At 34.6% G+C, this 12,698-nt stretch overlaps 1 long non-coding RNA gene across 3 annotated transcripts; it reads left to right on the forward strand.

Annotated features, from left to right (window-relative positions):
- The first annotated feature begins 916 nt into the window (after positions 1-916).
- LOC139519709 (uncharacterized) lies at positions 917-8,151 on the forward strand. 3 transcript variants are annotated; one of them, XR_011663656.1, is made up of 3 exons: positions 917-1,133; positions 4,482-4,721; positions 7,957-8,151. It is a non-coding gene; the product is annotated as an uncharacterized lncRNA (long non-coding RNA). The 3 variants fall into 3 exon arrangements; XR_011663655.1 differs by having other exon boundaries at positions 4,495-4,721; XR_011663654.1 differs by lacking the exon at positions 917-1,133 and having other exon boundaries at positions 4,402-4,721.
- The last annotated feature ends 4,547 nt before the right edge of the window (positions 8,152-12,698 follow it).

Genomic DNA, 12,698 nt, shown 5'->3' on the forward strand with positions numbered 1-12,698 from the left:
ATCAAAAACTCTACATCGAATATATGGATTGAGGTCTCATCTTTGTAATTTTCGCCATATTGTTTTTTACCGGAAGTGTTAATTTTGTATTGAAACATATGCAGCTGAATAGAATTAGTGGTTTTGAGGATGACTTAAAGCCAAAAGTTTAATGACAACCCCAAAAAAATCATTTTATTTACAGTTTGAAAAAAGTTGAATATAAAAATGAAAAATTATCAATATTTCCATGTCCGCCATATTGGATATTACCGGAAGTAAGGATTTTAAAGACATATGTCTTATTCATTGTATCCATGAGAAGCACCAAAGAAATGTTCCTGCACCATATAATGATAGTAGCAATACTTTAAAACACATTTTAATTTTCCTCCCTAAAAATAAGCTTATTGTAGTACTATATCCGCCATGTTTGATTTTACCGGAAGTAGGGTTTTCGAAGACATCTTATCTATATCATATATCCAAAAGTAGTACAAAACAAAGGTTTGTACCAAATATTAAGATAGTAGCATGTTAATAACACCTTTGCACATACTAGCCTTCGATATTGGGCTAATTTAAGTATGATGTCCGCCATTTTAGGTTTTACCGGAAGTGAAGCAATTTTTTCAAATGCCTCCCTATCTGAAATAAAAGAGAAATAGTTGAGGAAGGTCTATGCCAAATTTCATGCTTGTAGCAGGATGTGCACAATTTTTCACAAAGCCGCCGTACTATTATAAACGATACAAATGTTAATGCCCCAGATGTGTATTTCGACAATTAATGTTTCATCAGTGATGAGGTTCAGGCCAACATATTTGAATAGCTAAAATCTCATATAAATGTTAAAAAGCAGATCAAACCAAAAAAGTCATTTAGTATAGCCAAATATGGAAAGTTATCAGAGCTTTGCACGGGGAATATATATTATATTTCTAAGATTTTCGTGAGATATAATAATGCATTGACCTTCAATTCTAATCAAATAACAGCTCTTTAAAGTACACCCCTGAATAAAAAATGTTACAATCCAGGTAATACCTTACTGCGCATGCCCATAGGTAACATCGTATACCTCGGGCTACAATAGATTGACTTTCAATTTAGCTCTCTTTGAGTAAAGACGTTTTTTTCCAAATTATTTAAAGGTTAGTGGGTTTATTATTTTAGTTAGCATAGCTAACGCCCAACTCAATGACATTCCGTTAGGGATGGCTACACCGTCTCGAGAGAGCGGTGCACTTGATTCGGAAGACCATAGGGTCATTGATGAAAATGTAAGTTTTACCGCAGTGGCGGTAGAAACTGATAAGGTAGTCGAGTCTTTGGGCTCTTCTCACAAGGCGAGGAGAAATATCTCTTCTCGTCAAGATGATGAAATGTCGTTAGTCGACGGGACAGAAGAAGATGTCAGACAGAGCTGGTCTGACCTAGATACCAAAAACCCTAAACGGAAACGGGACGACTCCGTACCTAGCAGAAAAGGTAAGATTAAACACAGGAAAGTTGTTAATCATTCTAGCAGTTCCTCTGAAAATACTAGTAGCAGTGAATCATCTTCTAGTAACTCTGAATCAGAGAGTTCAGAAGACAATGAAGCGTTTGACCCAGAACCTTCTTTGTCTAAAGATAAAAAAGAAAAAGTACCATCTCATGTAACCAAATATATAGAGAAGTATGCTCTAAAGGGTATAAGTAAAAAGACGAGACAAGATATGTCTTTGAATTGGCCTATTCCTTCGTCTAAAGGATTAAAGGCTCTTGAAACAGATAGATTTTTTAAGAAAAATTATTTTCAAGGTAGAAAATGGAATGCTAGATTAGAGAGAAGTAAAATTAACACACAGCTACGCATTCTAGATGTTATGGGTCCTCTGTCCCATTTATGGTCTGAAGCACATAGGATTAAGAAAGATAATCAAGGTATGGACCCTTCTGATGTAATTCAGTTAACACAGAGGGCTATTGTGCTAGCAGGTAATGCTCACTATGTTTATAACACTGACAGGAGAAAAGCAATGTTAGTTAAAACAATGCCAGATAGTCTAGATTTTTATACGACCGCAAATTTTGAAAAAATTTTCGTCGTATATTGCTATCACGTTGGCGTCGGCGTCGTCGTCGTCGTCGTCGTCGTCGTCCGGCGTCCGAATACTTTTAGTTTTCGCACTCTAACTTTAGTAAAAGTGAATAGAAATCTATGAAATTTTAACACAAGGTTTATGACCATAAAAGGAAGGTTGGTATTGATTTTGGGAGTTTTGGTCCCAACATTTTAGGAATAAGGGGCCAAAAAGGGCCCAAATAAGCATTTTCTTGGTTTTCGCACCATAACTTTAGTTTAAGTTAATAGAAATCTATGAAATTTTGACACAAGGTTTATGACCACAAAAGAAAGATTGGGATTGATTTTGGGAGTTTTGGTTTCAATAGTTTAGGAATAAGGGGCCAAAAAGGGCCCAAATAAGCATTTTCTTGGTTTTCGCACCATAACTTTAGTTTAAGTTAATAGAAATCTATGAAATTTTGACACAAGGTTTATGACCACAAAAGAAAGATTGGGATTGATTTTGGGAGTTTTGGTTTCAATAGTTTAGGAATAAGGGGCCAATAAAGGGCACAAATAAGCATTTTTCTTGGTTTTTGCACAATAACCTTAGGTTAAGTAAATAGAAATCTATGAAATTTAAACACAATGTTTATGACCACAAAAGGAAGGTTGGTATTGATTTTGGGAGTTTAGGACCCAACAGTTTAGGAATTAGGGGCCAAAAAGGGACCCAAATAAGCATTTTTCTGGGTTTTCGCACTATAATGTTAGTATAAGTAAATACAAATCTATGAAATTTAAACACAAGGCTTATGACCATAAAAGGAAGGTTGGTATTGATTTTGGGAGTTTTGGTCCCAACAGTTTAGGAAAAAGGGGCCCAAAGGGTCCAAAATTAAACTTTGTTTGATTTCATCAAAATTGAATAATTGGGGTTCTTTGATATGCCGAATCTAACTGTATATGTAGATTCTCAACTTTTGGTCCCGTTTTCAAATTGGTCTACATTAAGGTCCAAAGGGTCCAAAATTAAACTTAGTTTGATTTTGACAAAAAATGAATCGGTTGGGTTCTTTGATATGTTGAATCTAAAAATGTACTTAGATTCTTGATTATTGAAGTTTTTTGGTCCAGTTTTCAAATTGGTCTACATTAAGGTCCAAAGGGTCCAAAATTAAACTTTGTTTGATTTCATCAAAAATTGAATCCTTGGGGTTCTTTGATATGCCAAATCTAACTGTGTATGTAGATTCTTCATTTTTGGTCCTGTTTTCAAATTTCAAATTCTACATTAAAGTCCAAAGGGTCCAAAATTAAACTAAGTTTGATTTTAACAAAAATTGAATTCTTGGGCCTCTTTGATATGCTGAATCTAAACATGTACTTAGATTTTTGATTATGGGCCCAGTTTTCAAGTTGGTCCAAATCAGGATCTAAAATTATTATATTAAGTATTGTGCAATAGCAAGTCTTTTCAATTGCACAGTATTGTGCAATGGCAAGAAATATCTAATTGCACAATATTGTGAAATAGCAAATTTTTTTTTAATTAGAGTTATCTTTCTTTGTCCAGAATAGTAAGCAAGAAATATCCTATTGCACAATATTGTGCAATAGCAAGAATTTTTTTTAATTGGAGTTATCTTTCTTTGTCCAGAATCAACTTAAATCTTTGTTATATACAATATACAATGTATATACACTTTTTACTACCAACTGATAAATTTAAATAATCTTTACCATTCAGTGATAACAAGCAGTTTTTTTACATCTTAATATTTTATGATGTATTTAAATGAGTAGTTATTGTTGCAAACTCCATTAGAAATTTGAATTGATATCAGTTTTGAAAAAGGGAAACAGGGATGTGAAAAAAAAGGGGGGGGGGGTTAAATTTTTCTCATTTCAGATTTCATAAATAAAAAGAAAATTTCTTCAAACATTTTTTTGAGAGGATTAATATTCAACAGCATAGTGATTTGCTCAAAGGCAAAAAAAAACTTTTAAGTTCATTAGACCACATTCATTCTGTGTCAGAAACCTATGCTGTGTCAACTATTTAATTTTAGATTTAAAAAGTTTGAAGAAGAAATCTTTAATTGATTTGTAAAATCTTGGCATTTGTTTTGTGTAAAAAAAACACCATGTAATGTCAAAAATTTGATCACAATCCAAATTCAGAGCTGTATCATGCTTGAATGTTTTGTCCATACTTGCCCCAACTGTTCAGGGTTCGACCTCTGCGGTCGTATAAAGCTGCGCCCTGCGGAGCACCTGGTTTAAATGAGAAGAAAGGCAAGAAAGCTTTGGCAAAATCTAAGGGTCAACTTTTTGGTAATAAGTTTCTAAAGTCTTTGGTTAAAGAAAACAAGGATAACAAAGAACTTAGAGAAATGTTGTTGTTTTCTAACAAGAAAAAACATGCTGGTAAACCTCATTTTAATAGAAAAAATGATCAGTTTTTTCAGCAGGGGCCCACAAACAACCTGCAGTCTGTGGGCGGCAGACAAGCTCTCCATCCACAAGTTTCAGGGAAGAGACCTTGGCAGGGAAACCAGTCACAGAACAGACAGGGGAACAGTTATGGTCAGCGCCAGAATCAGCGCCAGAACCAGACCCAGAACCAAATCCAGACTCAACCTCAGAACAACCAAGTGTTCAAGAAACCTGCAAACCGATAGAACGGGTAGGTCAAGAGAAAACTTTCAGTCATATACAAAACTATTTCCAATTACCAATGAATTGCATAATAAATCAAAATTCTATTCCTGTAGGGGGAAGAGTAAGTCTTTTCCTACAGAATTGGAACTCAATTACAAAAGATCCTTGGGTTCTCCAGTGTGTAAAAGGAATAAAATTAGATTTCTTAGCAACACCTTTCCAAAATCAAATACCAAATCAGGCCTTTTTCAATCAAGAGAATCAGGATTTGATAAACAAAGAAATAACAGGACTTTTGAACAAGAAGGCCATAACACAGTCTTTCCTAACAAAGGATTCGTTCATAAGCAACATTTTTCTGGTACCAAAGAAGGGAGGGGGTCAAAGACCTGTTATAAATCTAAAAGGCCTAAATGTTTTTTTACGTTACGAACATTTCAAAATGGAGGGAATTCATTTGTTAAAAGATCTTCTTTTGAAGAACGATTGGATGGTAAAAATAGACCTAACCGATGCATATTTGACATTGCAAATAGCAAAAGAACACAGAAAATACCTCAGATTTTTTTGGCAGGGAAAAATAATGGAATTCAGGTCCCTCCCGTTTGGGATTGCAGTAGCCCCAAGAATATTCACAAAACTGATGAAGGTTCCCATGACTTTATTGAGACGTTTAGGTGTACGTCTGATAGTTTACCTAGACGATATTCTAATAATGAATCAGTCAAATCAGAAAATTTTGTCAGATCTCTCAACAGTTTTGTCAATATTAAGGGGCTTAGGTTTTCTGATCAATACAAACAAGTCAGTAATGGAACCTTCACAAACAATGGAGTTTCTGGGTTATACAGTAAACTCAAAGTTGTTGACTTTGTCTCTCCCGAAAGAGAAGGTAGGGAAAATAAAGAACAGTTCAAAATTAATGCTAGAACACAAGAAAGTGTCAGCAAGAGATTTAGCTCAGTTGATAGGTCAGTTAACAGCAACCAATCAAGCTGTCCTTCCAGGTCCTCTGCATTATCGCAGTTTACAAATATTGAAAACAAAAGCCCTGCATTTGGGGGGCCATTACGATCACCAAATCCAGTTAAACGAGGAAGTTCAGAACGAGTTGCATTGGTGGGTAACCAAGCTGGGGTCTTGGAACGGGAAAGCGTTACTAAGACCAGAACCCCATTTAACCATTCAGTCGGATGCAAGTCTGTCGGGATGGGGAGCAACATGTCAACAGATAAGTATAGGTGGGCTTTGGATAGACGAGGAAAAATCCCTCCATATAAATCAACTCGAACTAAAAGCAGCAATGTTCGCAGTACAATCTTATGCCAAAAATCTACAAAACAAGCATATTCTTATACAAATGGACAACACAACAGCAATTGTATATGTAAACAAAATGGGGGGAACGGTGTCAAAAAGACTAAATTCCCTAACAAATCAGTTTTGGGATTGGTGTCTTCAAAGGCAATTAACAATCACTGCGGACTATATCCCAGGAAAAAGCAATGTTATAGCAGACTGGGAAAGCAGGCATTATGCGGATTTCAGCAATTGGCGGTTAAGTCCGATACTTTTCAAAAGTCTCATGAAACGCATAGGTCCTTGCAATGTAGATCTGTTTGCAGACAGGTCAAATACTCACCTGAATCAATATTTCAGCTGGAAGCCAGATCCCCAAGCGAAAGCGGTAGATGCCCTTCTCCAATCCTGGAGAGAGATAAAGGGTTATGCTTTTCCCCCGTTCTGTCTAATAAGTACGTGTCTAGCGAAAGCTCGGGAGGAAAACAGTCAGATAATTCTGATAACTCCAGTTTGGCAATCCCAGGCTTGGTACCCTCTGTTACTTCAAATGTCAGTAGATTATCCAGTGTTACTTCCCATGAGTCACAACATTGTATTGTCTCCCATGAAAGAGCCACACCCACTGATTCTGAACAAAACATTAAAACTAGCAGGGTGGACGGTCTCCGGAGATCATTTAACTCAATTGGAATTTCAGAGGAAACTAAAGAATTACTCCTTGGGTCTTGGAAATCGGGAACAAGATCTTCTTACGATAGTGCCTGGAATAAGTGGTCTAGCTGGTGTAGCTCACGGGAAATTGATCCCTTTTCAGCACCTTTGGCCGCTATCTTAGATTTTTTGACTTGGATGTATAAAGAGGGGTATCAATACAGAACTTTAAATGTTCACCGTTCGGCCATATCTTCAGTCCTGCCATATATCGATGGTGTCCCAATTGGTCAATTACCTATAGTAAAACAATTAATGAAAGGTGTTCTACAAAATAACCCACCTTTACCAAAATACCAATTTTCATGGGATTTGGATATTGTTCTTAAATATTTATCCGCTTTACCAATAAACAAAAAACTTGATTTTTCAGTTTTAGGTAAAAAATTATCAATTTTATTGGCTTTGGCAGCGCCGAAAAGGATATCTGAAATTGCAAGGTTAGACAGAAGATTCATGTCCAGAAACAAAAGTAGTATAATTTTTCATTTACCGGGTCTGTCTAAAACACAAAAAGATTGCAATAACAGATCAGTGAAATACTGCAAATTTTCAAAGAAAAAATTATGTGTTATTTCTTGTATACATGAATATGAACTGAGAACGGAACATTTAAGGCCTGTTAGTAAACATGAACCTGATCCTTTATTAAGGTCAACTAAGAAACCTTTTAAAGGTCTATCTTCGCAGACAGTTGGAAATTGGATTAAATGGGTTATGAAGGAGGCAGGAATCGACATCTCATTGTTTCAAGCACATTCTTGTCGCATGGTCTCAACTAGCAAGGCAGCGATGAGTGGCATCAGTATGGATGATATTATGTCCATGGCAGATTGGTCCAACGCTAGAACGTTTAATAAATTTTATTTTAGGACTAATGAAAAAGCGGGTTTTGCAGATAAAGTTTTAGAAATGGTAAGCTTGCTTTAAACGTGCATTATTATATCTCACGAAAATCTTAGAAATATAATTTCAGATTTTATGAGGGCGCAAAGCGCCCGAAATGAAATATTGATTATATGATAAGATTAGAGTGAGATATAATAATGCATTTCCCACCCATCCCACCCAAATGCATTATTATAGAGAAATTAAATACATTGCAAATAGATGTGGTATGATAACAATAAGACGACTCTTGATCTAAGTATTTCTAAGCAGTATTCAATAAAATATGAAATATTACACAGAATGTTTATTCTCGAATGCTAACTTGAAATATACATCTATATCATTAAATTTTTCAGAAAGGATAGAGTTGGATGGACTTGAATATGACTGGTATTCCAAACAATAATTGCAGTTTTGTAGCAGTGTGGCGGAATATGATATAGAACATTCGTATGCAGTTTTTTCGTGGACTATAAAGAAATTACTGACTTTAACGTGTATACTCTGTGAAATATTTTGATGTACATTTGATAATACAAATGATTATTTTCTGTAGTTATTTTTTTAAGTAACCGCCTTATATCTATTCATTCCAAACAGTTCAGTATTCAGATGTTTGGTCAGATGTTGGATTTTGCTTTTTGCTTAGTGATCTGATAATTAGTATTTTGGGTGTCAATTTGTTTATTCATTATCCAGATGCATAGAAATATGTCTATGGTGAACTATATCCATTGTTTACTGAATCGGTTACTTTCGTATCAGATCTTTTGAACAAGAACATGATATTTTATTGGTTCAGATATTGGTTTTGTTGTTTTATATCAAACATAATTGTTTGAGGTTTAAGGTTTGGCTTCATTGAAAGTCAATCTATTGTAGCCCGAGGTATACGATGTTACCTATGGGCATGCGCAGTAAGGTATTACCTGGATTGTAACATTTTTTATTCAGGGGTGTACTTTAAAGAGCTGTTATTTGATTAGAATTGAAGGTCAATGCATTATTATATCTCACTCTAATCTTATCATATAATCAATATTTCATTTCGGGCGCTTTGCGCCCTCATAAAATCTGAAATTCCGTAATTTAAACTTAGGATCTGTTCAATCGTAGATGTCACAAATTAAACAAACATGACAGCTACATTATTAGTGATCAATTTACATCAAACAAAAGTTAGTTAATGAAATCCTTTTAACAAACAGCTGGAATCAATTTGTCAGCAAAAACAGCCATCAATTAATACAAGGTTCATCCCACGATATTTTCTTAAAATGTCATTTCAACTTAGTCAGGAATATGGCAGTTGTTATCAAATAGTTCGTTTATATGTATGTTGGCGTTTGTTTTTGTTGCACTTCAATGTTCCTGTTTTGTTCCTATGTTGTCCTCTGATAGTTGATGTTTTTCTTTCGGTTTTTTGTTTTCTCTCAATCGATTGATGACTTGAACACCGGCATACTACTGTTGCCTTGATTTACTTACAGGTCTCTTTAAAAGATTAAAATTTTACACATTAACAGGATAACCGATGCTGCTGACTGTACGAGTCTTTTTGAGAAAGCATTATGAAAAAGATAAAAAAAAAACGATGTCAATGTGTGGTGTCCCAAACGGGAACCTTTCAATATTTAAAAATGAAAAACAAAATAAACTGGAAAAGGAGGATCAGGGTATTGCTTTCAAGGGAGTCAAACTTTTCGGCTCTCCCTTGACACCATTTGCGAGTATGGTCTTGAGGAAGCGATGATAGTCTGTCGGAAGGGGACGATAAATGGCTGACCCGTGTTAAAAGAGAGAGCCGTATCTCTTGCACGTTAAAGACACCCTTGTAGATTTCGAAAAAGAACAGGCTAATGTCGCTACAAGGCAGCACTCGCACCCGCAAAGTGGAAAGGGATTAATATAAGTTGCAAAACTTGTTTCCTAATCCACTATAAATAAATCTGTTTAAATTAAAATTAAATTAGGGAGTCAAACGCCTGGAAAATACATGCTTGAAAAGGGGTAAAAAAAAATCAATTAGAAATGAGAAATTAAAAGTCTAAAGCATATTTTTCAAGACAACTTAATTATATAAAAAAAATCGAACCCAAAAGGAAACTATTCCAATCAACTTTTATTAGCATGATTGATCTCTCAATTACACAGTCATATGTCTATATCTTTAAACCGAACTCTTTGAACTTCTGTTATCAAATCTATGTATAAAGTTCACACTGGTTATATACGTGAAATCCGTCCCTTATCTAGTTCCATGTATAACAAATGCCGACATCTACTTCATTTCATTTTCATGCTCAGTAATTATCGTAAAATAAGATGTGCTCTATTTTTGTAAACATCCAAATGAGGTATAGAAAAATAAACTCATCATAGATACCAGGATTAAAACTATATATTTACGCCAGACGCGCGTTTCAAAGATGGCCTTCAAAGAAATAAAAAATAGGATTCAAACAAATTTAGTTTTATTTTTCAGTTTAAACATATTTTATTATACTAATGTCTAAATTAACATGAATTACATTGGCTATAACAACTTAACATAATCCTTTCCAAATAAATACAATATACAAAATTTCAAGATGACAACAAGTATATAATTATGAACAATAGGAAAATTATATATTATATGTTTGTAATAGAAACAGTTCAGATTATGCGCCCACCGTAGCGGTGGGAACATTAAATTTTAGCCTTAATTGTCCTTCAAATGTGTTTTCGTTCTTAAACATTAGTTTGTATAAAGCAAAAGATTTCTTGCTATTGCACAATACTTAATATAATAATTTAGGATCCTGATTTGAACCAACTTGAAAACTGGGCCCATAATCAAAAATCTAAGTACATGTTTAGATTCAGCATATCAAAAAAGCTCAAGAATTCAATTTTTGTTAAAATCAAACTTAGTTTAATTTTGGACCCTTTGGACTTAAATGTAGACCAATTTGAAAACGGGACTAAAAATTATGAATCTACATACACAGTAAGATTTGGCATATCAAAGAACCCCAATTATTCATTTTTTGATGAAATCAAACAAAGTTTAATTTGGACCCGATTTGGACCAACTTGAAAACTGGGCCAATGATAAAAAATCTAAGTTCATTTTTAGATTCTGCATATCAAAGAACCCCAAGGATTCAATTTTTGTCAAAATCAAACTTAGTTTAATTTTGGACCGTTTGGACCTTAATGTAGACCAATTTAGAAACGGGACCAAAAATTAACAATCTACATACACAGTTAGATTCGGCATATCAAAGAACCCCAATTATTCAATTTTTGATGAAATCAAACTCAGTTCAATTTTGGACCTTTTGGGCCCCTTATTCCTAAACTGTTGGGACCAAAACTCCCAAAATCAAACCCAACCTTCCGTTAGTGGTCATAAACCTTGTGTTTAAATGTCATATATTTCTTTTTACTTAAACTAAAGTTATGGTGCGAAAACCAAGAATAATGCTTACTTGGGCCCCTTTTTGGCCCCTTATTCCTAAAATTTTCAGACCTCAACTCTCAAAATCAATACCACAATTCTTTTGTAGTCATAAACCTTGTGTTTAAATTTCATTGATTTCTATTTATTTAAACTAAAGTTATTGTGCGAAAACCAATGCTTATTTTGGCCCTTTTTTGGCCCCTAATTCCTAAACTGTTAGAACCAAAACTCCCAAAATCAATCCCAACCTTCCTTTTCTGGTCATAAACTTTGTGTCAAAATTTTATAGATTTCTACTTACTTAAACTTAAGTTATTGTGCGAAAACCAAGAAAATGCTTATTTGGGCCCTTTTTGGCCCCTAATTCCTAAAATGTTGGGATAAAAACTCCCAAAATCAACCCCAACCTTCCTTTTGTGGTCATAAACCTTGTGTTAAAATTTCATAGATTTCTATTCATTTTTACTAAAGCTAGAGTGCGAAAACTAAAAGTATTCGGACGACGACGACGATGACGACGACGACGCAGACGACGACGACACAGACGACGACGACGACGCAGACGACGACGACGCAGACGACGACGCAGACGACGACGCAAACGTGATAACAATATACGACGAAAAATTAAAATTTTTGCGGTCGTATAAAAATCGGGTATAATATTACAGACTAGGGGAATAGCTCTGGTAGCATGGACGGAGGCGATCACATACGGACATATAAACACATCTTGTCCATTTTCTACATTTTAATCAGACAAAGATGACGTCACAAACATAGATACAAATACTGACTAAAGGGGAACAACTCTCTCTTACAAACAGAAAAATAATCTGACCATACATATTGATATATAACATCCCGCCCCCACAACAAAAAATTACTAAATTTTTACAATGGCCAATATGTTGATGTGTTTTAAAAAATTGAAAGGTTACATGAATAAAGTTAATCTGTCACACTCTAGTAACCATTTTAAAACAAACGTATCAACGCTGCAAAACCGAAAGTCTGGCATCTCAGACTCCTCCCTCGGATGACCTTATGCACTCATTACTTTCACACAATCAATTACAGTGATACACACATAACAATGGCATTTCCTACTAGACAAACTGATATCATTATAAATAGCTGTCGTACAGAATAAATTCATTAGCTTTTCTTTAAAATAGGTCTTCTTGGAACTCTTCAAAACCATGGCGATACAGTTATCACCAAAACACAGTATAGTAAATATAAATACGTTTTTAAAAGAGTCAAATATAGGTTACGGTGGAATGAAACACAACAGCAATACAGTCAACATTACGGAATACACACCACACGTGTAGTTCAACGGATAAATCATCACTAAACAGTAAAATTGGCTCTTCTGGTGAAATCGAAACTTGAGAATGCATGGAGATACAGTTATCACCGATACAAATTAAATATTATAATTAGTCATTTTAAAGTAGCATCTTTATAAACAGGGTCCAACTATTACAAAAATAGATTATGTATGATACAATGAGATAAATCTCACGTGATGTCTAGTTGCGAACGGAATACATGTAGACATTCATAAATAATTCACAAAGACAGTACGAACACGAGACGAGACATGGTCTGTTCTGCTTCTTTCCAATAATGAATTTAAATTTT

Source organism: Mytilus edulis, chromosome 4 (genome assembly GCF_963676685.1).
Source record: "Mytilus edulis chromosome 4, xbMytEdul2.2, whole genome shotgun sequence".
In the NCBI taxonomy this organism is placed as follows: Eukaryota; Metazoa; Mollusca; class Bivalvia; order Mytilida; family Mytilidae; genus Mytilus; species Mytilus edulis.